This window comes from Schistocerca gregaria, chromosome 3 (genome assembly GCF_023897955.1).
Source record: "Schistocerca gregaria isolate iqSchGreg1 chromosome 3, iqSchGreg1.2, whole genome shotgun sequence".
NCBI lineage: Eukaryota > Metazoa > Arthropoda > Insecta > Orthoptera > Acrididae > Schistocerca > Schistocerca gregaria.
Window position 1 is genome coordinate 521,094,969 of NC_064922.1, and position 27,941 is coordinate 521,122,909.

Sequence of the window (27,941 nt, forward strand, 5' to 3'; positions counted from 1 at the left end):
CTTCCCATTTGTTTTCCTGCAAAATTGAGTCAGCATCCCTCCATAATGAGTGATATGTTTAACTCAGAAAGAGGAAGAAGTGTTAGTATTCTGCTATGCATAGCTTGAGGGTAAGTATATCTAGAATGGAAATAAAGAAGGAAAAACACATAAAGTGAAGGTGTTATGTGGAATGTTGGATATTTTATAATCATTATTATTATTATTTATTTGTATAACATTTTTTTATGAAACCCTTACTCTGTTTTAGCTAAGTAATGCTTCAAGGTATAAAATGTATTCCATAACAGGTGCCTTTTTAAATAAGTGTATTTTTGCAATTTCTTTAATCTCTTTTGGTAATTTTTTTGGAATTTTGTTCGGTATTGTTCGTTGCTTTTGGCCTGGGCGGACGTCATAAGACATCTGTTCAAGTTGGTCGTTGGTTCCTTTACTTAGTTTTTTTTTTTTTTTTTTATTACAGAGTGCCGACTGAGCTACCCAAGAACGACTCACGACCCCTCCTCACACCTTTGCTTCCGCCGATACCTCGTCTTCTATCTTGGAAATTTCACAGAAGCTCTCCTGCGAACCTTACAGAAACTATAAATTTCATTCTGGATATGTCATTTTCTTAACCGTATCCGATAGGTAGTTGTTTGAAAACCACGGGCGTCAGTCACGTGCCTTTCCTCACCAACACTGCCATGCGAATACAGGCAAAGCGACATTAGACTACTTGCTGTTGTTTTTACTGACCATTTCAACGCGCATTTCGCTCTCAGTGAACGTGTGGTATGGTATTACTGATGACCAATTCATCGGTTCAGTTGTTTTAGATAATAATCTTAATGGAGTTCGGTATCTTGATTTCCTTCAAAATGTGTCCGTAGAATGCGTGGAGGATACTGCTTTGGCAACTGGACGTCGTATATACTTCCAGCACGACGGAGTTCCTGCGTATTCCGCACGGCCAGTGGCACAGAGCCTCGCTGAAACGTATCCTGGTTGTTGGCGTTGGATCGATCGCCGTGGAGTCATTTCTTGCACACCAAGGGCGCCCGGCCTTACTCCATTACATTACTATTTGTGTGGTTCGCTTACCAGCGAAGTCTACCAACGCAGAATGGACACGAAGGAGGGACTTATTTCTCGTATTTAGCATACGTGTGCTCAAGTAAAGGACCGTACAATTGAGCTGAGATCAGCAACACAGCAGTTGTCTACAAGAGTTCTAAAGTGCATTGCAGTTGAGGGTGGGCTTTTCGAACATCTTTTGTGAGGAAATGTACACAATTAAACAAAACATTACATCACAGTGTTTCATTTACTATCACCTGCAATTGTCCTGTTCCCCATCGTTTTCGTTTGATTCCTCGGAAACTGTTAAGAATGGGACAGGTGTTTATAGTTCTACATCCTTTGTGGTCCCTCACAAAGGAAAAATCAAAAATCTTTTAAGTGCTAACTGAGTTTGGCATGAGGGATACTTTCAGGAGACTTGTTGATTTATAGTGAAAATAATCACTTCATTTAAAGCAGGGTAGTGCCATTGCTATTTTACGGGTATTGGAGTTTGGTCGTAAACCACGTGTGGGCAACTGATGAACCGCAGGCCGGATCCGTCCCGTGGTTCCAATGCGGTCTGCTGAAGAAGCTCGTGGTAGAGTAGCAAGGGAGTATTTTGAGATATAATTTATTGCAAAGACTTGTCAGGACGCGTAGAGCCAAGCTGAAGTATATTATCCACAAATATTAACGTCACTGATGCTATACCTTCGGACTTATGCGTTAGTCGGCGCTGCTACTGCGTCATGTGAGTATTGCCTTCTTACCGGCCATACAGTCTGCCAACGTTTTATTGAGCTCCGCCGTCGTGGTCCAAGGTGCTACTCCAGGCGGGTGTAAAATGAATATGCACAACTGAGAACAATAAACGCTAAAATGAAGATTTAGCCCAGTCTGACTACCCACTTAAGCCGATTTTAGGATTTCTTAATTCTATAAACTACAATCTAAACATAAATGAATGATGAAGGCAACTAATCCTAGTAAATGAGAAACGTTGTTCCTGCTTATATATTTATTGTATATAAAAAACCTTATATTACAAAGTTTACATTTCCAAAGCAACATTACTAGTCAATTGCCCAACTCTGCACCTTATTATGACTGCGCGATCTAATATTGATAACGCGAAATGACTGACATCACCTAAGTACCAAACACTAGAAGACACTACTTTCAAAGATGATCTACGGTGGTGTGGAACATCAGTGGAAATAAACTAACGTGATCATAGCTGTTTAGCTTTGTAGCCCTAGTAAGCCGAAAGAATTTGCGATATTACCGTATGTACTGCGTCCGGTGCGTCGAAATGATGGTTCTCGTACTCGTCTGCGACGATGGAAGAATTCTAGCCACAAATAAATTCTTTCAAACACTAGGACAGCAGAAGGTGGTCCTCTGACTAATATGCTCTAATACTGTCTTCTCCTCTCTGTGTTCTACAGACGAGAAACGCGAACTCCCAGCCACAAGGACGGAGTTCAACGTAAGTATAGGCAAAGGAAGTGCTCTCAATTACTGACCGCTGCGTACTCAACGACAACTTCCAACCCATAGGCGAAGTCCAGGATCGTATACGTTGGCAACAGTACAGTTCAAATGGTTCAAATGGCTCTGAACACTATGGGATTTAACATCTGAGGTCATCAGTTCCCTAGAACTTAGAACTACTTAAACCCAACTAACCTAAGGACATCACACACATCCATGCCCGAGGCAGGACTCGAACCTCCGACCGCACCGGCCGCGCGGCTCCAGACTGAAGCGCCTAGAACCGCTCGGCCACCCCGGCCGGCCAGTACAATTCCTAACTGTTCTAACTATAAACTTTCCTGAGAGCAAAGACGGCAAGTCACATGCCGGTGTTTCTGACGACGCTGTTAGCTACGTCATTCGTATTACGTTCCATATCTTTTACAATAACACTTCCGTCATTTGCAGAGAGAATTTTCTTGAGTCAGTTCTCATGTTTGTCGGCAGAACTTTGTTAAATGAGGGGTGGTCAAATGAAAATGGTACACCCACTACAACGAGACCATGCAAAAGTTCCACTTAAAAGTAATAATCACACGATTCAAGACATTTAGCCCACTGGGAGACGAGACGATCAATCCCTGTTTCGCTGTACGTGATCGGCGCTGACAGATTTACAACCGCACCCTCTCGTCCGACTGAAACCGACGTCCACGCACGTCTTTCTTCAGGTCGCCAAAGACGTGAAAATCACACGATGAAAGATCTGCGTGGTACGGATGGTGTTGAAACCAAATCGCCAAACGCAGCCTTCGTCCGGTTGGCAGTGTGGAGGTGGATGTTATAGTGCAGCAACATGATTCTGCACAACAACATTCCTTTGTGTTTCGACTTTATGGAGCGTCGCAGTTTCTGCAAAGTGTCTTCATAAAGCTGCGCACTGATTGTGGTTCCACTGTCGAGAACTCGACGAGCAGCGGGAGCATCCTGTTCCACGATAACACTCGCCCTCCACACTGCAATCGGACGAAGGTGGTTCTTTCACGGTGTGATTTTTATATCTTCGGTGATATGAAGAAAGACAAGCACGGACGTGGTTTCAGTTGCACGAGGAAGTGCCAAAATTGTTGCGGATCCGTCAGTGACCCTCCCCCTTCCAGTGGGATTGATGTCTTAATGCTTATGGTGGTTACTTTTGAATGGATCCATCCCATGGTCCCGTTGTGACGGGTGTTCGGTTTCCATTTGACTGTCCCATTTGAATGTATCAACAAACCCAGTTGATCCACAGCAATTCCCTGTGGCACCCTAACATTTTACACGACCGAGCGAGATTCAAAAGTTTTCCCTGTTTGTTGACATTGGAGCACAAACTAAAAAAAATTTCAAATGGCTCTGAGCACTGTGGGACTTAGCTTCTGAGGTCATCAGTCCCCTAGAACTTAGAACTACTTAAATCTAACTAACCTAAGGACATCACACACATCCATGCCCGAGGCAGGATTCGAACCTGCGACCGTAGCGGTCGCGCGGTTCCAGACAGTAGCGCCTAGAACGGCTTGGCTACTCCGGCCGGCCAGGACAAACTTCTGCTTCCTTACTTTCCTGATATGTAGTGAACTATTATTGAACTTTTGTCAGAAACTCATAGGGGTCCAACTTATGCAAAAGTACTGCGTGGTCCAGACAACAAATTGCCGTTGTTAAAACAAAGGAAACACTTACTGTACTCCATCTATCGATTCGCCTGCTAGTGACTCACACATTTTTTGAAGATATCCATATCCTGATGCCAAACTGCGAGACTGAAAGCAAACCAGGAACTGAAGAGAAGATAGAGGATATACTGAGTGGAGGTCATTTTGTAATCAGGAGGGGATAAGAAATAAGAGAAGCGATTCTGGCATAAAAGCTTCTTATCGGAAAGCAAATAGAGAAAAATAAACCAAATTATATTGCCTTTGTTGACCTGAAAAAGGTATTTGATAATGTAATTGGGCAAGAGTTGTTCAGAATGTTGAAGAACTCAATTCTAAAATGCGAAGACATGCTGGTGTTACACAGCTTCTATAAGAATAAAGTGGCTGTGATCAGGAATTTTCATCAGGAACAAGAAGCCAAAATTAGAAGATAGACATGCTGTCTTACATTGATAGAAATTGCTGTGGTCACGGTTCTTCTAGAGAAGTTCCTCAGCAGAATCGAAAGGATTTTCTGCAAACAGTTTGGTATGAAACTTCCTGGCAGATTAAAACTGTGTTCATCATGAACAAGAAGCAAAAATTAGAAGATAGACATGCTGTCTTATATTGATAGTATTGCTGTGGTCACGGTTCTTCTAGAGAAGATCCGTACCAGATAGGGTTGATAGAAGACATAGAGAAGATCCAACGGAGAGCAGCGAGCTTCGTTACAGGATCATTTAGTAATCGCGAAAGCGTTACGGAGATGATAGATCATCTCCTCGGTACGGGCTTTTGTTAAAGTTTCGAGAACATACCTTCACCGAAGAGTCAAGCAGTATATTGCTACCTCCTACGTGTATCTCGCGAAGAGACCATGAGGGTAAAATTAGAGAGATTAGAGCCCACACAGAATCATACCGACAATCCTTCTTTCCACGAACAATACGAGACTGGAATAGAAGGGAGAACCGATAGAGGTACTCAGGGTACCCTCCGACACACACCGTCAGGTGGCTTGCGGAGTATGGATGTAGATGTAGAAGATCCTCCGCAAAATCGAAAGGATTTTCTGCAAATAGTTTGGTATGAAACTTTCTGGCAGATTAAAACTGTGTTTCGGACCGAGACTCGAACACGGGGACCGAGTTCGAGTCTCGGTTCGGCACACAGTTTTAATCTGCCACGAAGTTTCATAACAGCGCACAGTTCGCTGCACAGTGAAAATTTCATTCCGGTGTGATACGAGAGCAAACAAGTGAAAGGCTAAAGCAACGGTATGTTGTGCAGAAGACGACTATGAAAGTTTAAGAAAAAGAATTGGAACACAGAAGCTAGAAATGATAGAGAAATTTACATGCTTGTGAAGCAGGATTACAAGGGATGGCAGAAGCTAGAAAGAAATTGTAAGCAAAATACAGCTGGCTAAAACTGCACTTAATTGGAGAAGAACTTACTCACCACGAAGAATATAGTCTGGAAATTACGAAACGCGTAATAAAAACGTCTGTTCGGAGTGTGGCTCTGTACGTCTGTGAAAGTTGAAAAATAGGAGAGCAAGACAGAAGACGGCTAGAATTGCTGGAGATTTGGTGCTACAGAAGAATGATGAATATCAGCTGGGAAGATGGAGGTGTTGATAAGAGTACAGGAAACCAGGTTTGTGTGGAGACACATCCAGATAAGAAGAGACTACATGAAGGACATTTGTAAAACACAATAACATTAATGGAAATATAGTAGAAGGGACTATTGAGGGAAAGAATCGCCGGGACGACCGAGGATGTCATTTATGCAGCAAATCATGAATGATGTGGGCATCATTACATACGCAGAAATGAAGAGGAAGGCAGACAGTAGAGGGGTATGGCGTACTACTGCAAACCACCCTCAGGGTTGAACACTAAGGAGAGGAGAGAGAGAGAGAGTGAGTAAAAGTGTGTGCAGAATTGTTCATTTTAGTGCCTACATTCTAAATGTGAATTCCTCGGAGAGCATGATGTCAACTTAGACTGCCGGGTACACGGAGGGATCAGGACTTCTGCAGAACGCAGTGAAACGTGGAACGAAGGACATAAACGATGTTGGACGCGTGGGAACAGCAAGGGAGGGACATGTGTTGCGGACCGGGCAGTGATTGTTTATCGGAGCGCTCGTGACGAGCCCTGGGGGAGCAATAACGACGCCTGCTTCAGCTGCGTCGCCACTATTGACACCCGCTGGCGGCCGCTGCTCCAACACTAGCCACAGGCTGTGGTTGGCACATTAGCTGGACTGCACGCCGGACATGTACCTGTAAGCTGTGAATGTCGCGGATCGCGCTGTCACGTCATACACGTACGTAGCGAGCACGCTCGTCATTTAGCTTTCCCTGGCGTTAAAAGGTTTCTTCCACCGTATTAGCAGCACGTTTATCATTTGCAGGTTGTGACGGACTTTTCATGGCATTTTTAATTTTATTTTTTCTTTCTCTTTATGTAATCAGTATTACTTTTGTTACGTGAAATATTTAAATTTGCAAGTAAGTGTTTTAAAAGTGTAGTTCCCGATGTATGTGTCTCATATCCAGAGAAATTAATGTCTGTGTAAAATCAGAAGAAGTGACAGTTGCAGCAAAGTGAGAGGGGAACGAGAAAAGCGAGGATTGACGTGCGATTTTGTGATCATTGAATGTATTAAAATGGCGATTTGAATAACGCAAGGACCAATTGTTAGTGAACAAGATTAGATTAAAGACCATGTAATTCCAACGGAATAATGAATTCCAACTAAATAAAGAATTCCAACTGAATAAAGTTGTCGAGGCTCTGCAAGCGATTTATGAGCATAGAAGATCTGAGGTGTGAGCTATAAATGACGGAAGAAGTGGCTTTTTTGCTGAATTACAGTAAGGAGTGATTGACTGTTGAATAATGATTTTGTGAAGGTGGAGCACATCCGACGGCATTATCTGTGTTTCCTGTTTAATAAGGATCGCGTTCTTACAATTATACACTCCTGGAAATTGAAATAAGAACACTGTGAATTCATTGTCCCAGGAAGGGGAAACTTTATTGACATATTCCTGGGGTCAGATACATCACATGATCACACTGACAGAACCACAGGCACATAGACACAGGCAACAGAGCATGCACAATGTCGGCACTAGTACAGTGTATATCCACCTTTCGCAGCAATGCAGGCTGCTATTCTCCCATGGAGACGATCGTAGAGATGCTGGATGTAGTCCTGTGGAACGGCTTGCCATGCCATTTCCACCTGGCGCCTCAGTTGGACCAGCGTTCGTGCTGGACGTGCAGACCGCGTGAGACGACGCTTCATCCAGTCCCAAACATGCTCAATGGGGGACAGATCCGGAGATCTTTCTGGCCAGGGTAGTTGACTTACACCTTCTAGAGCACGTTGGGTGGCACGGGATACATGCGGACGTGCATTGTCCTGTTGGAACAGCAAGTTCCCTTGCCGGTCTAGGAATGGTAGAACGATGGGTTCGATGACGGTTTGGATGTACCGTGCACTATTCAGTGTCCCCTCGACGATCACCAGAGGTGTACGGCCAGTGTAGGAGATCGCTCCCCACACCATGATGCCGGGTGTTGACCCTGTGCGCCTCGGTCGTATGCAGTCCTGATTGTGGCGCACACCTGTACGGCACCAAACCGCATACGGCCATCATTGGCACCAAGGCAAAAGCCACTCTCATCGCTGAAGACGACACGTCTCCATTCGTCCCTCCATTCACGCCTGTCGCGACACCACTGGAGGCGGGCTGCACGATGTTGGGGCGTGAGCCGAAGACGGCCTAACGGTGTGCGGGACCGTAGCCCAGCTTCATGGAGACGGTGGCGAATGGTCCTCGCCGATACCCCAGGAGCAACAGTGTCCCTAATTTGCTGGGAAGTGGCGGTGCGGTCCCATACGGCACTGCGTAGGATCCTACGGTCTTGGCGTGCATCCGTGCGTCGCTGCGGTCCGGTCCCAGGTCGACGGGCACGTGCACCTTCCGCCGACCACTGGCGACAACATCGATGTACTGTGGAGACCTCACGCCCCACGTGTTGAGCAATTCGGCGGTACGTCCACCCGGCCTCCCGCATGCCCACTATACGCCCTCGCTCAAAGTCCGTCAACTGCACATACGGTTCACGTCCACGCTGTCGCGGCATGCTACCAGTGTTAAAGACTGCGATGGAGTTCCGTATGCCACGGCAAACTGGCTGACACTGACGGCGGCGGTGCACAAATGCTGCGCAGCTAGCGCCATTCGACGGCCAACACCGCGGTTCCTGGTGTGTCCGCTGTGCTGTGCGTGTGATCATTGCTTGTACAGCCCTCTCGCAGTGTCCGGAGCAAGTATGGTGGGTCTGACACACCGGTGTCAATGTGTTCTTTTTTCCATTACCAGGAGTGTATGTCTAGTGTTTCGAACAAATATTGAAAATCGGCCATTATGAGTAAACTTAAAGTATTAATCACATCTGGATATTCCTTCATATTCTGCTGAAAGAGTTTATTTGTTCTTTTCAGAATAGGTCTTTGATTCAAGCCAACTTTCCGCTGGAAAGCCGCTATTTCATAACTTGGGATGATGGGAATGGAAGTGTAATGGCTACTAAAAGAAGAACTGTAATGACTAAATAGGCACTCAGAAATAAGCTTACTTTATGAAGAAGTCACCACGTCAAGTCATTTATTTGGGACATTTTAAGGTATTGTTGTCAAGGCTGGTTTCTGGGGAAACATGAAAAGAAAACAAATTGGAAGTAATAGCTATGTCGGTATAGAGAACAGCTACAAAAAAGTTCTGGGCTGGAAGAAATTCTAGTGGAGAAATACTACAAGGAATTAAAGAGAAAATGACGCTGATTAACGTCAAGTAAGAAGTAAATTAAATTAATTTGGTGGCTATTTAGGCATAAAAGCTTCATAAAAAATCCTGTAAGGGAAAATCTTGGGAAAAAACAAGAGGCAGGCCAAAATCATCCATAATTTCAGCGTTATGAACTGCAGCAACTACACCAAACACTAAAGAGAGCGAGAGACAGAGAAGGATGGCTATATGGGTGAGGCATTGCTATTAGGTCTGACAAAGTATGAATGCAGTCTACTGAACTGTCTGAGAATGTATTACGCTACCTGATCAGAAGTATCTGCACACCTGTTAGTGTGCATTAAAATGGGTGATTCCAGAGACAATTTCGATGGAGTGTATGAACATCTGTGGTGGTAAGCTGCCCCTTCCTCTAGGGCCAAAAGCAGAGAAGGTAGTAATGGACGGTTGCGTCTGGAGCCATGTCGACGTTCCAGCTCATGCCGAAACCCATTCGATTCAGGTCAGGGCTCTGGGAGGGCCAGTCTGTGCCACTAATGGTTTTTGTCCGAAAACCTTTGCCTCAAGTTGCCAAGATGCAGCTTAATGATAGGGTGCATTGACTTTCTGACACATTCAACGTCTCCGAACTGTTCCTCAACGACGAGGGTAAGTCAATTATTATCCACAAAGTAGTTACGAAATTTTATTGTAATCAAATAGGAAACTTACAAGAACATCTTTGTTTGATATAGTCTCCTTGCGTTCCAGCGCACTTGGGTCCATCGTTGTACAAGCTTCTTGATGCCCTCATAAAAGAAGGTTCTCGGTTGAGTTGCGAGCCAGGAATGCACCGCTTCTTTCACTGCTTCGTCGGAGGCAAATCGACGGCCTCTTAATGCCTGTTTGAGTGGACCAAACAAGTGATAGTCAGAAGGGGCAAGATCGGGACTATATGGGGGATGATCCAGAACTTCAAATTTGAGTTTCTGGAGCATTTCAGCAGTGTGGGCAGCAGTATGCGGACGGGCATTGCCGTGCAACAACATAACACCTTTTGACTGCAATCCCCGGCGTTTGCTTAGAATTGCAGGCTTTACCCTGGCTGCAAGCATCTCACTGCAACGTACATTGTTTATTGTTGTGCCCCTTCCCCGACAATGTTCCAGTACTGGACCTTGTGTCGTGCGGTAGCGTTCTCGCTTCCCACGTCCGGGTTCGATTCCCGGCGGGATCAGGGATTTTCTCTCCCTCGTAATGACTGGGTGTTGTGTGATGTCTTTAGGTTAGTTAGGTTTAAGTAGTTCTAAATTCTAGGGGACTGATGACCATAGTTGTTAAGTCCCATAGTGCTCAGAGCCATTTGAACTGGACCTTGTGCATCCCAGAAAACCGTAAGCATCAGTTTTTCTGCGGACAGTTGGGTCTTGAACTTTTTCTTGCAAGGTGAATTTGGATGTTTCCATTCCATACTTTGCCGTTTACTCTCCGGCTCGAAATTATGGATTCATATTTCGTCACCAATAATGATCCTGTCTAAGAAGTTGTCCTCTTCGTTACCATACCGATCCAAATGTTTTTTGCAGACGTCCAAACCTGTTTGTTTAAGCAACTGCGTGAGTTGTTTTGGGACCCATATTGCACAAACTTTATGAAACCCAAGTCTGTTTTGGATGATTTCGTAGACAGAACTGTGACTAATTTGCAGACGATGTGCCACTTCGTCGATAGCTAATCGTCTGTCTAAGAGAATCATTTCACGCGAACGCTTAATGATTTCTTCATTTGTGGCGATAAACGGTCGTCCGGCTCCTTCATCGTGCGTAACACTTGTGCGACCAGTTAGGAATTTTTCAATCCATTCGTAGACACTCCGTTGTGCAAAACACTGTTCCCGTACTGCACTGAAAGACTTCGATGAATTTCGACCCCTGATACGCCTTTCTGCCACAAAAAACGGATGACTGAACGTTGCTCTTCTTTGGTGCAAAGAGACAGTGGAGCAGCCATGATTAGCAGCACTGCAGCGATACCGAAACTAACCTAGCAACTTGAAAATTGCAAAGATATAACAACAAATAAACAAAGCATGCGTGATCAACGTAAAACGACAGTACTACCAAAATAAACAAAAATATAGCTAAATTGTGGATAATAATTGATTTACCCTCGTATATGTTGCCACAGTGCTGTAAAATGTGTTCATGTCCTTCAACATTTAGCGTTTACTTAAGGGAAACAGACAGGACCACACCTTAATCACGAGAAATATACCCACACCCTATCAGTACCTCCTCCGTATTTCACTGTTGACACCACACGTGATGGCTGGTAACGTTCTCCAGGTATTCGTCGAACTCATATCCTTACATCACATTGCCAAGTGTATAGCGCGATTCATTACTCCAAGTCAATCGTTTCCCATCATCCACTGCGCAGAGGTGGCAGTAGAACATTTTATGTTGGTCACCACGCTAGTTCGAACGTGGAGGGGTTGCACTCCGTCTCTCGTAACTCAAGCGTCACTAAGCATTCACTACAGAAACGTGTACCCCAATCTCTTTAACTCCGCACGCATAGTCGTTGTACTAGGTGGACTGCTGCTACCGCTTTAAAATTCAAGAGTGATTATAAGCAATTTACTTACAACCACTCTCTGCGATGCTCGATGGTCCTTCTCCGTCATTACATGAGGAATCACAGGTCTTGGTTTGGCTGTGGTTGTTATTCCGCGTAGCCCTTCCACAATCACGTCAGCAACAATGGTATGGGACAGCTTTATAACGGCTGAAATGACTTTTATAGATTTATTACTCAGGCTGTCACGCAATGGCTTCTCCGCGTTCGAAGTAACTGAGCTCTTGTGGCCGACCAGTTCCGCCCGAGATACTCCAGTGACATGTTTCTCAATGAACGACGATACAAAGTATTTCAAATATATGTCGTTTCGCGTCAGGCCAGCAAGCATATTGGGTGCCGTCATTGTTGGATGGTGCATTACCGAACAATCTAGAACAATTACTACGGAAAAAATACGCAAAGTAAAGGTTGGCTAATTAATCTCAGGAGGGTTCTGCCTTCAGTTAACGAAGAATTGACGAGAGAACGCGAATAGTGTTCGATCGTTTCATCATCGAACAATCCGCTCCCAACTACTCTTATTTATTAAGTGTAAAACTTAGAAATATAGTAAAAAATTATATTCATGACAAGAAAATATGGTAGGTAATTAGTTTGCGATAAATTAAACTCTTCTACGTGTGATACCTTAATTATTTCTGGCAAACAGTACCACATGGAGACTTAACGGCCGATTTTACAAGCTCACACAGACGCAGGGAACGAATGTAATGATAACTATGATATGATAATTAAATCGACACCCTAGCTGCAAACAGGCGTTGATATACATAATTGGGGACATCTTGGAAACGTGTGCCTCGACCGGGGCTCGAACCCGGGATCTCCTGCTTACAAGGCAGACGCTCTATCCACCTGAGCCACCGAAGGCACAGGGGATAGTGCGCCTGCAGGGACTTATCCCTAGCACGCTCCCCGTGAGACCCACATTCCCAACATGTCCCCAATGATACCAACGCCTGTTTGCAGCTATAGTGTCGATTCAATTATCATTTCATTCTACAGAAGCTGCACGGTCATCAATTGCATTAGTTCTTTCGGGAACAGATACTACCTTCATACGTTGTTGTTGTGGTCTTCAGTCCTGAGACTGGTTTGATGCAACTCTCAATGCCACTCTATCCTGTGCAAGACTCTTCATCTCCCAGTACCTACTGCAACCACATCCTTATGAATCTGCTTAGTGTTTTCATCTCTTGGTCTCCCTCTACGATCTTTACCCTCCACGCTACCCTCCAATACTAAATTGGTGATCTCTTGATGCCTCAGAACATGTCCTACCAACCGATCCCTTCTTCTCGTCAAGTTGTGCCACAAACTTCTCTTCTCCCCAGTCCTATTCAATTAGCTCCCCAAATAGCAAAACTCCTTTACTACTTTAAGTGTCTCATTTCCTAATCTAATTACCTCAGCATCACCCGATTAAATTTGACTACATTCTATTATCCTCGTTTTGCTTTTGTTGATATTCATCTCATACCCTCCTTTCCAGACTCTGTCCATTCCGTTCAACTGCTCTTGCAAGTCCTTTGCTGTTTCTGACAGAATTACATTGTCATCGGCGAACCTCAAAGTTTTTATTTCTTCTCCCTGGATTTTAATACCTACTCCGAATTTTTCTTTTGTTTCCTTTACTACTTGCTCAATATACAGATTGAATAACATCGGGGACAGGCTACAACCCTGTCTTACTCCCTTCCCAATAACTGCTTCCCTTTCATGTCCCTCGACTCTTATAACTGCCATCTGGTTTCTGTAGAAATTGTAAATAGCCTTTTGCTCCCTGTATTTTACCCCTGCCACCTCTAGAATTTGAAAGAGAGTATTCCAGTCAACATTGTCAAAAGCTTTCTCTAAGTCTACAAATGCTAGAAACGTAGGTTTGCCTTTCCTTAATCTTTCTTCTAAGATAAGTCGTAAGGTCAGTATTGCCTTACGTATTCCAATATTTCTACGGAATCCAAACTGATCTTCCCCGAGGTCGGCTTCTACTAGTTTTTCCATTCGACTGTAAAGAATTCGTGTTAGTATTTTGCAGCTGTGGCTTATTAGACTGATTGTTCGGAAAATTTCACATCTGTCAACACCTGCTTTCTTTGGGATTGGAATTATTATATTCATCTTGAAGCTTGAAGGTATTTCACCTGTTTCATACATCTTGCTCACCAGATGGTAGAGTTTTGTCAGTCCTGGCTCTTCCAAGGCCGTCAGTAGTTCCAATGGAATGTTGTCTACTCCGGGGGGCCTTGTTTCGACACAGGTCTTTCAATGCCCTGTCAAACTCTTCACGCAGTATCGCATCTCCCATCTCATCCTCATCCATCTCCTCCTCCTCCATTCCCATAATATTGTCCTCAAGTACATCGTCCTTGTATAGACCCTCTATATACTCCTTCCACCTTTCTGCTTTCCCTTCTTTGCTTAGAACTGGGTTACCATCTGAGCTTTTGATATTCATACAAGTGGTTCTCTTTTCTCCAAAGGTCTCTTTAATTTTCCTGTAGGCAGTATCTATCTTACCCTTAGTGAGATAAGCCTCTACATCCTTACATTTGTCCTCTAGCCATCCCTGCTTAGCCATTTTGCACTTCCTGTCTATCTCATTTTTGAGACGTTTGTATTCCTTTTTGCCTGCTTCATTTACTGCATTTTATATTTTCTCCTTTCATTAATTAAATTAAAAATTCTTCTGTTACCCAAGGATTTCTACTAGCCCACATCTTTTTACCTACTTGATCCTCCGCTGCCTTCACTACTTCGTCCCTCAAAGCTACCCATTCTTCTTCTACTGTATTTACTGCATTTTATATTTTCTCCTTTCATTAATTAAATTAAAAATTCTTCTGTTACCCAAGGAGTTCTACTAGCCCACATCTTTTTACCTACTTGATCCTCCGCTGCCTTCACTACTTCGTCCCTCAAAGCTACCCATTCTTCTTCTACTGTATTTCTTTCTCCCATTACTGTCAATTGTTCCCTTATGCTCTCCCTGAAACTCTGTACAACCTCTTGTTATTTCAGTTTATCCAGGTCCCATCTCCTCAAATTCCCACCTTTTTGCAGTTTCTTCAGTTTTAATCTACAGGTCATAACCAATAGATTGTGGTCAGAGTCCACATCTGCCCCTAGAAATGTCTTACAATTTAAAACCTGGTTCCTAAATCTCTGTCTTACCATTATATAATCTATCTGATACCTTTTAGTATCTCCAGGGTTCTTCCATGTATACAACCTCCTTTCGTGATTCTTAAACCAAGTGTTAGCTATGATTAAGTTGTGCTCTGTGCAAAATTCTGCGAGGCGGCTTCCTCTTTCATTTCTCTCCCCCAATCCATATTCACCTACTACGTTTCCTTCTCCTACTACCGATTTCCAGTCACCCATGACTATTAAATTTTCGTCACCCTTCACTATCTGAATAATTTATTTTATTTCATCATACATTTATTCAATTTCTTCATCATCTGCAGAGCTAGTTGGCATATAAACTTGTACTACTGTAGTAGGTGTGGGCTTCGTATCTATCTTGGCCACAATAATGCGTTCACTATGCTGTTTGTAGTGGACATGTTGGGAATGTGGGTCTCACGGGGAGCGTGCAAGGGATAAGTCCGTGCAGGCCCACTATCCTTTGTGCCCGCGGTGGCTCAGAGGGAGCCGGAACGGTAGCTCAGCGTGTTCGGTCAGAGGGTACAGCTATCCCGTGTAATAATAAAACCTGAGTGAACGGGTAAACGAACATCAAACAAAGAAAAAAGAGGGATGGAGCGTATACCATGTAAGCAGGAGATTCCGGGTTCGAGTCCCGGTCGGGGCACATATTTTCAGCACGTCCTCAATGATGTATATGAACGCCTGGTTGCAGCTAGGGTGTCGATTTAATTATCATTCCATTCTAGAGAAGCTGCATGTATATAATTACGATAACTTAAGATCAATCTGTTCATTTAGTATTTGCGATATAAAGTGAAAGTTCTGTATAATTGCAGATGCTTCTTCTTTCACACAGGATTACTTTGGTTAAAAAGAGAAATAAAGTAGTTCATTGGTTCTTTGCTAATGCAGTACCGCACCAAGAAGAAATTGTGCGACGTAAACGAAAGTTGGCAGGAGTCTTTTTACTTCTGAAAGACGACGTCTGTTTTAATTACGCGCATAAGAATGGAGCTAGTAGCGTTCCTATGAGGATGCAAAACAGATTTGCTTCAATTACACGCAGTTAGCGATAGTTATCTTCGAGATTTGACGTGGTGAGTTGATGTTAGTCAATGTCTTTAAGGCGACAAAGACGCCATTATCAACACCTCACAGAGTTTGAACGAGATCGTGTAACAGAGCTGAGAGAACCTGGATGTTTCTTCTGCGATACTGCAGAAAAACTTGGCAGCAATGTAGCCACTGTACATGATTGCTGGCAGCGGTGGTCGCGAGAATGTATGGACACAAGAAGGATGGCCACGTGGCCCTACTGAGAGGAAAGATCATCGTGATCGGCGTATGACTGGCTGAATCGTACTGCATCTAGCACCACAGTGATTCAGTGAACTGCTACAAATCGGTCACTTCAAGGACAGCTCAGATCAGGCGCCCTGTAGGGTGCATCTCACTGACCCTAAACCATGGCCATTTGCGACTTCAGTATTGTCAAGCAAGAGCTCATTGGAGATTAAGTTGGAGGTCTGTTGTGTTTTCTGATGAAAGCTTGTTCTGCCACGGTGCAGTTGTTGGTTAGAATGAGGTCAGTCGAGGGCCAGCCTTGTCTGCGGTCTATACAGACTAGACCTGTACTTGGAGTTATGGGCCGGAGTGCGACTTCGTGTGCCAGCAGGAGCACTCTTGAGGTTATCCCACGCATCCTGACTGCAAATTTGTACGTCTACCTGGTGATTAGACCTGTTGTGCTTTCATGAACAGCATTCCATGAGATGTTTTCCAAAAGGATAACGCTCGCCAACATACCGCTGTTGTAGCCCAACATGCTCTACAGAGTATCGACGTATTGTCCTGGCCTGCTCGATCAGCAGATCTGTTTCCAATCGAGCAATCGAGAACATTATCGGACAACAATTCCAGCGTCATCCACAAACGGCATTAAAGTTCCTGTATTTGTCGATAGTGAGCGACAGGTATGGAACACCATCCCACAAACTGACATCCGCACGTTTACAACACAATGCATGCATGTTTTCAGTTTGCATTCAACATTCTGCCGGTTCCTCCGGTTATTAATGTACCTGCATTTCACATTCGCGGTCGATCATGTCGTACTAGTCACTTAAATATTTTACCGAGGCAGGCGCGTTGTTGTTGTTGTGGTCTTCAGTCCTGAGACTGGTTTGATGCAGCTCTCCATGCTACTCTATCCTGTGCAAGCTGCTTCATCTCCCAGTACCTACTGCAGCCTACATCCTTCTGAATCTGCTTAGTGTATTCATCTCTTGGTCTCCCTCTACGATTTTTACCCTCCACGCTGCCCTCCAATACTAAATTGGTGATCGCTTGATGCCTCAGAATATGCCCTTCTTCTAGTCAAGTTGTGCCACAAATTTCACATCTCTCCAATTCTATTCAATACCTCCTCATTAATGGTGTGATCTACCCATCTAATCTTCAGCATTCTTCTGTAACACCACATTTCGAAAGTTTCTATTCTCATCTTGTCCGAACTATTTATCGTCTATGTTTCACTTCCATACATAGCTACGCTCCATACAAATACTATTAGAAACGACTTCCTGACACTTAAATCTATACTCGATGTTAACAAATTTCTCTTCTTCAGAAACGCTTTCCCTGTCATTGCCAGTCTACATTTTATATACTCACTACATCGACCATCATTAGTTATTTACTCCCCAAATAACAAAACTCCTTTTTTACTTCAAGTGTCTCATTTCCTAATCTAATTCCTCAGCATCACCCGACCTAATTCGACTACATTCCATTATCTTCATTTTACTTTTGTTGATGTTCATCTTAAACCGTCCTTTCCAGACACTGTCCATTCCGTTCATCTGCTCTTCCAAGTCCTTTGCTGTCTCTGACAGAATTACAATGTCATCGGCGAAACTTAAAGTTTTTATTTCTTCTCCATGGATTCTAATAACTAATCGGAACTTTTCTTTTGTTTCCCTTACTGCTTGCTAAATATACAGATTGAATAGCATCGGGGATAGGCTACAACCATGCCTTACTCCCTTCCCAACCACTGCTTCACTTTCATGTCCCTCTACTCTTATAACTGCCATCTGGTTTCTGTAGAAATTATAAATAGCCGTTCGCTCCCTGTATTTTACCCCTCCCACCTTCAAAATTTGAAAGAGAGTATTCCAGTCAACACTGTCAAAAGCTTTCTCTAAGTCTACAAATGCTCGAAACGTAGGTTTGCCTTTCCTTAATCTTTCTTCTAAGATAGGTCGTAGGGTCAGTATTGCCTCACGTGTTCCAATATTTCTACGGAATCCAAACTGATCTTCCCCGGGGTCGGCTTCTACTAGTTTTTCCATTCGTCTGTAAAGAATTCGCGTTAGTATTTTGCAGCTGTGACTTATTAAACTGATAGTTCGGTAATTTTCTCATCTGTCAACACCTGCTTTCTTTCGGATTGGAATTATTATATTCTTCTTGAAGTCTGAGGGTATTTCGGCTGTCTCATACATCTTGCTCACCAGATGGTAGAGTTTTGTCAGTCCTGGCTCTCCCAAGGCCGTCAGTAGTTCCAATGGAATGTTGTCTACTCCCAGGGCCTTGTTTCGACTTAGGTGTTTCAGTGCTCTGTCAAACACTTCACGCAATATCATATAAAGCTGCATGCCCTCGGGAAAAATTACTGCTCCAGTTTCCCCTTGTTTTCAGCCGTTCGCAGTACCAGCACAGCAAGGTCGTTTTGGTTGAGGCAAATGTATTCCCGAATTAATTATTTTTTGGCGTTGCAATTTTTTCTACCAGTTAAGAGCATCCTTTTGCCGTGACAGAGTTGTTCAAATGGCTCTGAGCACTATGCGACGTAACTTCTGAGATCATCAGTAGCCTAGAAGTTAGAACTAATTAAACCTAACTACCCTAAGGACATCACACACATCCATGCCCGAAGCAGGAGTCGAAGCTGCGACCGTAGCGGTCGTGCGGTTCCAGACTGTAACCCCTAGAACCGCACGGCCACTCCGGGCGGCACAGAGTTGTTCAGAGGCCACACAACAATATATTGCTTCAGCTGCTTCAGTCCTCTGAACAGGTGTAGCCTAGTTACCGCGGCGTGCGTTGTCCCCTTCCCCTCCATCCCCATCTTTGCCCCTTCTCTCACGCTTGTCTCACGGCCGTCTTTTAAGTTATAGTGTCGGATCCGCCCATCCGCCTCTCATGACATGTAGCGGCCAATTCCGCACTTCACAGGGGTGTCCGTAAACTTTTGATCAGATTGGGTATGTAGCGATTTCATGTTGGGAAGCAGGTTTCCAGTCAAAAACCACAAACTGCGCTGTTTGAGAGGGTGACGCGAAACATTTTTTTGTAGCAACCTAGTTAGGTCTGTGCTGGTACCCGCTGGCACGGGTCGTAAATTGAGCCTGTGAGACGCGGACGGCAGCTCTGTGACAAGAAAAGGGCCGGCCGCGGGAGCTGGCGGCGACGTCGCGTGTCTGGAGGCGCGGCCGGGCCTCGCGGCAGTGCTGAGAGGCGCCGCCGCGGACAATGCCAGGCGGCGAGTCGCAGTGCGGTAAGACGCGGCGCTCTGCGGCGGACTGGCACAAGATAGCCGCCGCTGGCTGCTGGCGCCATTGTTCAGGCCGCACCCGATATCGGCAGCGCGGCCGCCCTCCCATTAAAAGCGCCAGCGCCAGGGCCGGCCGCAGATGGCGCGCGGGCCAGGCCTCCGCCCCGTGTCGCCGCCGCCGTCGCTCTGGCCCTAATCTCACGCTGACAGCTGTCTTCAGCTCGTCTCGGAGAAAAGGTTCGCCCCACTTCCCCGTCCAGCAAAATACACCACTGTCCATTAAAATTGCTCCAACACGAAGATGACGTGCTACAGACGCGAAATTTAAAAGACAGGAAGAAGATGCTGTGATATGCAAATGATTAGCTTTCCAGAGCATTCACACAACGTATCTCACATGAGGAAAGTTTCGAACCTATTTCTCATACACAGACAGCAGTTGACCGGCGTTGCCTGGTGAAACGTTGTTGTGATGCCTCGTGTAAGGAGGAGAAATGCGTACCATCACGTTTCCGACTTTGATAAAGGTCGGATTGTAGCCAATCGCGATTGCGGTTTATCGTATCGCGACATTGCTGCTCGCGTTGGTCGAGATCCAATGACTGTTAACAGTATATGGAGTCGGTGGGTTCAGGAGGGTAATATGGAACGCCGTGCTTGATCCCAACGGCCTCGTACCACTAGCAGTCGAGATGACAGGCATCTTATCCGCATGGCTTTGACGGATCAACAGATGGGGGCGTTTGCAAAACAACAATCATCTGCACCAACAGTTCGACGACGTTTCCAGTAGCGTGGACTATCAGCTCGGAGACCATGGCAGCGGTTTCCCTTGACGCTGCATCACAGACAGGAGCGCCTGAGATGGTGTACTCAACAACGAACCTGGGTGCACGAATGTCAAAACGTCGTTTTCTCAGATGAATCCAGGTTCTGTTTACAGGTTCATGATGGTCGCATCCGTGTTTGGCGACATCGCGGTGAACGCACATTGGAAGCGTGTATTCGTCATCACCATACTGGCGTATCAAACGGCCTGAGGGTATGGGGTGCCATTGGTTTCACGTCTCGGTCACCTCTTGTTCGCATTGACGGCACTTTGAACAGTGGACGTTATTTTTCAGATGTCTTACGACCCGGCTCTACCTTTGATTCGATCCCTGCGAAACCCAACATTTCAGCAGGATAATGCACTACCGCATGTTGCAGGTCCTGTATGGGCCTTTGTGGATAGAGAAAATGTTCGACTGCTGCCCTGGCCAGCACATTCTCCAGATCTCTCACCAATTGAAAACGTTTGGTCACTGGTGGCTGAGCAACTGGCTCGTCACAAAACGCCAGTCACTACTCTTGATGAATTGTGGTATCGTGTTGAAGCTGCATGGGCAACTGTACCTGTACACGCCATCCAAGCTCTGCTTGACTCAATGCCCAGGCGATCAAGGCCGTTATTACGGCCAGAGGTGGTTGTTCTGGGTCGTGATTTCTCAGGATCTATGCACCCAAATTGCGTGCAAATGTAATCTCATGTCAGTTCTAGTATAATATATTTGTTCAATGGATACCCGTTTATCATCTACATTTCTTCTTGGTATACCAATTTTAATGGCCAGTAGTGTATATATGTTTTTGTAACGCCCTGTTCTGCGAGATTAGTGGAGACTACAGTTTCTGCGGACACAACTTGACTCCCATAGCTGAACAATGCTCGCGTATCGCTTGTATGCTGTGTAACTACACTATCTGACAAAAAAAGGTGAGGCATCCTAGAAGACATGATCGGATATCGAAATAAATGGTCAAAGTATAGAAACGCAACTGAAGACACTCAACAGAGAAAAGGCCACTTGACCTAATGGGATACCATGTCGATTTTACACAGTCTGTGCGAAAGAACTTGCCCCTCTTCTAGCCAGTTCGTACCGTAGGTCCTTATAGGAATTAAGTGTTCCTGTTGACTGAAAAAAGTACAGGTAATTGCCACTTTCAAGAAGGATCGTCGAACAGACGCACAAAACTGTAGGCCTATACCTCCGACGTCGCTCTGTTGCAGAATTTTGGAACATGTTATACTCTCGCATATTATAACATTTCTGAAGGCCGAAAATCTCCTTTGTAGGAACAAACATGGGTTCCGGAACAGACATCGTGTGAAACCCAGCTCGCTATCTTCATTCATGTGACACAGAAAGCAGTAGATATTGTTTTCTTTTTCACTGAAGAGCCCAAAGAAAATGATACACCTGCACAATATCGTAAGTAGTGCTGGAGGGAACTGGCACCATGAATCATGCGGGGCTGTCGATAAATCCGTAAGAGTATGAGGGGGTGGAGATCTCTTATGAACAGCACGCCGCAGGCATCCCAGATATGCTCAATAATGTTCAAGTCTGGGAACTTTGGTGGCCAGCGGAAGTGTTTAACCTTAGAAGAGTGTTCCTGGAGCCACACTGTAGCAACACTGTCCTGCTGGAACTGCCGAAGTCCGTCGGAATGCACAATGGACATGAATGGATGCAGGTGATCAGACAGGATGCTTACGTACGTGTCACCTCTCATAGTCGTATCTAGATGTATCAGGGGTCTCATATCACTCCAACTGCGCACGCCCCATACCACTACAGAGCTTCCACCAGCTTGAACAGTCACCTGCTGGCATATAGGGTAGCTGGTTTCATGAGGTTGTCTCCATGCCCTTACACGTCCATCCGCTCGATCCAATTTGAAAAGAGACTCGCCCGACGAGGCAACATGTATCATTCATCAACAGTCCAATGTCGGTTTTCAAGGGCCCAGGTGAGGCGTAACTAGTGTCGTGAGGTGGGCCTTCGGCCCCGAAAGCCCATATCGATGAATGACTGCAGAGGCTCCTTCAGCTAGAATAGTGCCCTGCTGATATGCAGAGTCCTTTTTGTCGTGCAGTCATCAATGATACACGACTGGGCCTTCGGCTCCGAAAGCCCATATCGATGACGTTTCGTTAAATAGTTCGCACTCTGACACTTATTGATGGGCCAGCATGGAAAAACTGGAGCAATTTGCGGAAGGATTGCTCTTCTGTCACGCTGGAAGATTCTCTTCAGTCGCCGTTGGTCCTGTTCTTCCGGCCACACCGATGTCGGAGATTTCATTCTTGATATTCACGGTATACTCGTGAAATGGCCGTACGGGAAAATTCCCACTTGATCGCTACCTCGGAGATGCCGTGTCCCATCGCTAGTGCGCCGACTATAAAAGCACGGTCAAAGTGACTTATATCTTGATAACCTGCCATTGTAGCAGCAGTAACCGATCTAAGAACTACGTCAGGCCCTTGTCCTGAACAGGCGTTGCCGACCGCAGCGCCGTATTCTGCCTGTTTACATACCTCTGTATCTGAATACGCATGCCTATACCAGTTTCGCTGGTGCTTCAGTGTATATTGACCTAATAGTGCCATCCTATTTTATCAGAAACAAGTGCCTCTAATGTCGCAAACGCAGAATAGTTGTTTTTGCCAATTATATCTATATAAAACTAAAGTTTGCAGATAAAACCAAGCAAATTAATCTTCAAAGATAGGTATATTTGCAACGCCTTCTAAATGACTGTTTCTGTAACTTTACAACTGCAAATCCCACATATTAAAGTGTGTGAAAATATCCATAAGATAAGCCGAATGCATCAGATCAGACAACTGCTCTGGTAAGTCTATTTTCTCACCTAGAAACATCTCAGTCCCTTCTGTGAATTCCTATAATCTTTCCACCATATTAACTTTCAACGGCCGACGAAATTCTGTCAGAAAGAGAACGGTCTCATGGTAGGAGTCCATTTCAGTGCACAGCTTCTTCAAAAATCTTTGTATTTAAGACGATGCTTTTGGTAACATTTATCACATTTATGGCCAGTTGCGTCGTATTATTAGCGCGTTTGGGAAGTCTTACCTGGCGATGTATGATGCAATGCGTTATTAATACCGATGGATTCTTCTGTGTCGTCAACGTCATTAAACAGGAACTTGGTTCTAACATAGGTGGCGTGCCATCCGTACAGAAACCCAAGAGTTTTTCCCACATACTGTTATGTTCATGAAAATATTCCGTTATTTTTTCATAACGTGCAAACCCTTTGATGTCGTTTCCAGTTTCCGCGAAATCAATAATTCTTCTTTTATTATGCTTTCATTGCCTAAAGAGTGAACAGACACGAGTAACTCACAACAGTTACAAATGTGAGTCGATTCATCACACTGCAAGGCAAAGCATAGCGGTGTTTGAACTCTCGAAACAAATTACTCCTCGATATCATTTTACATTAATTCAATTCAAGCTTTTACCTTGTAGGCGCTCATATAGATACCGTGTTTGTAGACTTCAGAAAGACATTCTATACAATTCCGTATAGCCGCCTATCGAACAAAATATGAGGGTACAGAATATCAGACCAACTATCTGACTAGACTGTAAAGTTTCTACTACACAGAACACAGTAAGTTATTCTGAACGGAGAGAAGTCTTCAGACGTGAAAGTAACTTCGGGTGTGCCCCAGGGGCGTGTTATAGGACCATTGCGTTTCACAATATATATAAGCGACCTAGCAGATAAGATCGTATGTTCCATGAGGCTTTTCGCGGTTGATGCTTTTGTATATAGAGAAATTGTTACCAAAGAAACTGGTATAGGAATGCTTATTCAAAACAGAGATATGCAAATAGGCAGAATACGGCGCAGTGGTCGACTACACTTGTATAAGACAACAAGAGTCTGGCGCTGTTATTAGTTCGGTTACTGCTGCTAGAACGGCAAGTTATCAAGATTTAAGCGACGATGAACGTGGTGTTACAGTCTTCGCAAGAGCGCTAGGACACATCATCTCTGAGGTAGCGATGAAGTGGCGGTTTTCCCGTAAGACCATTTCACGAGTATAGCGTGAATATCAGGAATCCGGTTAAACATCAAATCTCCGACATCGCTGCAGCCGGAAAAAGATCCTGTAGGAACGGGACCAACAACGACTAAAGAGAATCGTTCAATGTGACAGAAGCGCAACCCTTCTGCAAATTGTTGCACATTTCAATGCTGGGCCGTCAACAAGTGTCAGCGCACTAACCATTCAACGGAACATCATCGATTGGGCTTTCAGCGCCGAAGACCCACTCGTGTACTCCTGATGCCTGACCGACACAAAGCTTTACGCCTCGCCTGGACGCGTCAACACCGACATTGGACAGTTGATGACTGGAAAGATGTTGCCTGGTCGGACGAGTCTCGTTTCAAATTGTGTCGAGTGGACGGACGTGTACATGTATGGAGAGAGCCTCCTGAATCCGTCGACGCTGCATGTCAGCATAGGACTGTTCAAGCTGGTGGAGGCTCTGTAATAGTGTGGGGCGTATGCAGTTGGAGTAATATGGGACCCCTAATACGTCTAGATACGACTCTGACAGGTCACACGTACTTAAGCATCCTATATGAACACCTGCATCCATTCGTGTCCATTGTGCATTCCGACGGACTTGGAGAATTCCCGCAGGACAATGCGAAATCGCACAAGTCCAGAGTTGCTACTGAGTGGCTTCAAGAACAGTCTTACGAGTTTAAAAACTTCCACTGGCCACCAGACTCCCCAGACAATCAGATTATTGAGCATATCTGGAATGCCTTGCAAGTGCTCTTCAGAAGAGATCTCCACCCCTCGTTCTCTAACGGATTTATGGACAGCCCTGCAGGATTCATGGTGTCAGTTCCCTCCAGCACTATTTCAGACATTATTCGAGTCCATGCGCGTCGTGTTGTGACACTTTTCGGTGTTCGCGGGGGGCCTACACGATATTAGGAACAGGTGTTTCAGTTTATTTGGCTCTTCAGTGTCAAATTTAAGTGTTATATGTGTTTTGCTAGTAAGTATTTTACTTATGATTCAATAAAAGAATAAAACAGTGGTATGTTCTGTTATCCTTTGGAAGCAACATTTTTTCCACCTAAATTTAGGGAATATTAATATTTGTAAAGTAACGAGACACGTTTTCCGTTTTGGACAACGCAGTCAGAGTTTAACAACGAAGTATATATTACCCAAGTTCGATAGCAAACTAAACTGTTGCAATTAAGGACGGCAAAGAAATATAGAGGAAGGATGATCACAGTTGGCTTACCGTGAAGAGACTTGTTTTCGGCGAAGAAATGTCGAAACAGTGAACTATGGAACGCAGTAGTGGGACAACGTTAAGAATAACAGTGACGAGTCTGTGTGCAGTAATGATAGAAAAGTGTACCACAGCCGGAAAAATCATCTGAGACGGAAATTTACAGCAGTTAAAGATGACCAACACGACTACGCACAGAGAGTGGAGCGCTTCCATCACCAAAAGACTGCACGGCAACCGACAGTCCCAGAAAGATAAGAAACTGTCGCAAAAAGGGCAACTACGTGAAGTTTGAATTTGATGCTACAGACGAAAATTACGAACTATATGGCGTGTGCATAATCCGTGTAGAGGAAAATAGTTTGGCTTGTGTTAATAAAACCGACAAGCTGCAGGGATCTGTTCCTGATTGCAAATGGAGGAAAAAAGGTGCTATGAACATTTGTCCCTAAATGCATCGTTGACACGTTAGATGGCTCTGAGGAATGACAAGTCCTCTGACCACGTGCTGTGTTTTCCGAGTGTGTTGCAGGCTGTGTGGTTGACGTAGCGTACTGTAAGCGTTTATATCGGAAACAAGCCGAGATTATGTTCATGTACTGCCAAGCAGATCGAAACGGTCGAGAGGCAGCACGGCTACACCAAAACAAGTACCCTCACAGGTATCAAACCACATCACCCAACTTTTAAAGCTATGTTTGGCGTTTGTGTCGGTCGTGGGTCCTTTCAGAGAATTGAAAGTGCCATGAGCCGGTGGACTGTGCATTCACCAGATTTGGTGGGCCAAGTTCTACCTCTCGACCTTCTCCACCTGCTTGGCCGTACACAAACGCCATCTCGGCTTGTTACCGACGTGAATACCGGACCATTCTGCTGCTTACAGTACCCTGCGTTAGTCACACAGCCTGCATTACACAAGGAGCACAAGGCACTGGGTCAGACGAACTTTCATTTGCCAGTGCCATCTATCGTGGCAACAATGCACTTCTGGACATATATTCATAGGGTCTTATTTCCTTTGTTTCCAGTCAGGAATCAGTCTGTGCAGTTTGTCAGTTGTATTAATGTTCATCTTGTATAACGCTGTGGGCATTCGGCTCGGTAAAGATGGAGAATAGGACAGCACATATTCTAAGATTCCAGTTTTGAGGGCTTAACTAAGGGAGAAGCGAAGACATGGAGCTAATGATGGAATTAAGTGCCAGTAACTGGAAAATGCCTCACTCAACAGTCAACCCGAACCTGATTAGTATTTAGCTCTCGGTCAGTTGTATATAGTAGCGCTACGCAACGTGAAAAAAAGAGTCAAGAGGAAAGGAATTGAAGGAAAATTAACAGAAAATCATGAAGAAATTAATATTAGCATTTAAAGAGAGTCACGAGTAAAATCAGGAAGAAATTAAGGTCAAAATTTAAGGGGCGTCAAAAAGAGACACTCGTTCGTTTGTAATGAAACACAAAACACACTTATTCTTTACCCCGAATCTTTGATATCAATGGAGCCACATTTGAAACCACCATCAGACGCAGGCCTGTAAACTGAAATACCTAGTTCCAACCTTAGCATGTGATGCACAATGCCTAGTACTGGATACCAGGCTGGCCGGGGTGGCCGAGCGGTTCTACGCGCTACATTCTGGAACCGCGCGACCGCTACGGTCGCAGGATCAAATCTTGCCTCGGACATGGATGTGTGTGATGTCCTTAGGTGAGTTAGGTTTAAGTAGTTCTAAGTTCTAGGGGACTGATGACCTCAGAAGTTAAGTCCCATGGTGCTCAGAGCCATTTGAACCTGGATATCAGGTGATGAGATGGATAGCATTTAGCACAAAACGGTGAGGATAAAGATACAAATAATAACACACTTAGTATGGAATGAGATGTATTATCAGTGGACAAAGAACATACTTTGAAGCAAAAAGTGAAAGAAAAGAATCTGAAGGCTATTCTTACAGTAATGTTAAAACAGACTCCTAAGAAACTAAAACAGGATTGAGAAGAAAAGTCTCTGAGATTGTTAGTTTGTGAGAAAAAAAACTTAAGATATGTTATCTTTGAAGGAAGAAGAGGGAAATTTGTTGTACGAGGGATTTGAGACGATGCTCTTTGCAAAATAATGGTCTAAAAGCAAACGAGAAGAGATTTTAAATTTGATTTGCAAACATCAGAACTACAGGAGATACGAGTATGACAGAACCAAGTGGAGTGACAGGAGAAGACACGGCAGAGGTCAACGGTACGCTTACGGGCTGGTGCGAGACATAGCAGGCAGGTAACCTGTATGTCCACCACGAAGGGGTGGAATATGGTGTAAGCCGGCCAGAAGACTGAGTGGTGTCCCAAAAGGAAATGTCATAATCTATAAACAGCTATTACTATAGTGTTTCTACGGTCTATATCATTGTCTTTGTATACGTAGTACAAGAGCATAGAAGACTGCTGTTTTT

The 27,941-nt window shown here is 44.6% G+C and overlaps 1 protein-coding gene and 1 non-coding gene across 2 annotated transcripts in view; both read right to left on the minus strand.

Moving 5' to 3' along the window:
- Positions 1 to 27,941, minus strand: part of LOC126355445 (synaptotagmin-12-like) — a 310,563-nt gene that overhangs the window by 166,301 nt on the left and 116,321 nt on the right. The window lies entirely within an intron of this gene.
- Trnat-ugu (transfer RNA threonine (anticodon UGU)) lies at positions 12,452 to 12,526 on the minus strand. The gene has a single exon. It is a non-coding gene; the product is annotated as a tRNA-Thr (tRNA).